At 43.0% G+C, this 1,571-nt stretch overlaps 1 protein-coding gene across 1 annotated transcript in view; it reads left to right on the forward strand.

The window, feature by feature from the left end:
• Window positions 1-426, forward strand: part of KPNB1 (karyopherin subunit beta 1) — a 42,054-nt gene extending 41,628 nt beyond the window's left edge. The window contains exon 22 of the mRNA XM_069751711.1: window positions 1-426. This exon is cut by the window's left edge and continues 1,167 nt beyond it. The gene's annotated coding sequence lies outside the window, so the exon portion shown is untranslated.
• Window positions 427-1,571: the final 1,145 nt, after the last annotated feature.

The raw sequence follows: 1,571 nt of genomic DNA on the forward strand, positions 1-1,571 counted from the left end.
TTCTATTGCTTGTACGGCAGATATGGTCACTTTGTGGGCTGAAGCTCCTATGTTCATGAGAATAAATAACTAAGTAATAGAGCCTCACCGGGGTCCCAAATGCATCGTATTTGGACTGCATTCTCATGAATTCTTGAGCTCACACAACTGCCGCTGCCTCATTAGTGTATGGGCAATGGGCACTTCTAAGATGAACTAAAGTGATGCTAGCGTGCAATGCTAACTACTTTTATTTCAGAGTCTAATGTGATTACTCAATTTCCTGCACTAAAAAAAAATGAAAAAAAATAAACATTGAAAAAATAGTTAAAAGAAAAAAAAAATCTATATTATAGATACGGACTGGATGTACGTTGGACCATGGCACTTGTACAAGGTTCTATTTTTTCACTGCAGTTAAATATTAATAAAATGGTGTCAAACATCCCCTGCCCTCCATCTTGTGGTTTGTTTGGTTTTATGTTTTGTTTCATTTGGGCTTTGCACTTTTTAATCCCAACTTTACCCCTTGTTTAAATGGTAGCCATGTGGTCACATAACTGACTGTTGCGGCCACCATGGAACATGGCGTTATGCCAGCAATCGCCTGCAGCAAGGTAATATTCGTCAGGATGCACATTGGGAGCATGTTACACTGCTGATACTGTCCCTGTGTTCATAATGGTATCTGCAAAGCGTCCCGGGAACCCTAGCCTTGAAGATCTTGCTTTGCTTGCATCCTATGCAGTACATTTCTAATGGAAGGCTATTGGACTAAGTGCTGGTGTAGACATCGCTGCAACCTGGATGATGGTCTAATGGCAAATAATTTGGGGAGATTGCGACCATTGGAGGTTGGGGTCCTGCTTCCTTTGAAGGCTGTGCCACTTGTAGATTGCAAGGAGAATAAACAATGATGCAGTGGCAGAAATGAAACTGTGTGTCTGTCTCTGAATTACATTCGCTCTAAGGCCTCAATCAGACTTCTATAATGTGAATTCATCAGTATTTTTCACTCATACTCATTAAAGGCTGTATGGGGCTGTTCACATTTTCCTTCACCAAAAAAATAAACTCTCAAGGTAAGAACTATACAACAAATCGAAAGTTTGGATTGTATCCGTGCTGCCAGGTGAAGAAACATCAAATGCTGGAGATGTGATTTAAGAAAAAAAAAAACCCAATCTGTTTCCTGAAGTGGGCTACACTTTGAAACGTGTAGAGAAAAATGTAAAGGTGGTTTTTGTTTGTTTTCTGAAATCTCTGGCATTTGATTCTTCTTCACCTGGCAGCTCTGATACAGACCATAAACGTTCCATTTGTTGCATATTTTCCCTTCTCCCATGACAGCACACCTGAGAGAGATCTGTCCTTGATGGGATTCCTGTGCTGAAATCGGCAGTATCCTGTAATGGGTGAAAGGAAAAGGTCCTGGTGTCAGAAGAGCAGGCTGCATACCTGTGGCGCTGGCCTTCGGGTGGCTGGAAGGGCCGTCTATGGGTCCCCTGGGGGCCCAATGTACGTTCGGGTGGCAGTCAGCGTTGTCCTGGCTTGGTCCGTTGCACCGTCCTCCCCCCTGCTGTGTTCTCTGT

Source organism: Ranitomeya imitator, chromosome 2, assembly GCF_032444005.1.
Source record: "Ranitomeya imitator isolate aRanImi1 chromosome 2, aRanImi1.pri, whole genome shotgun sequence".
NCBI lineage: Eukaryota > Metazoa > Chordata > Amphibia > Anura > Dendrobatidae > Ranitomeya > Ranitomeya imitator.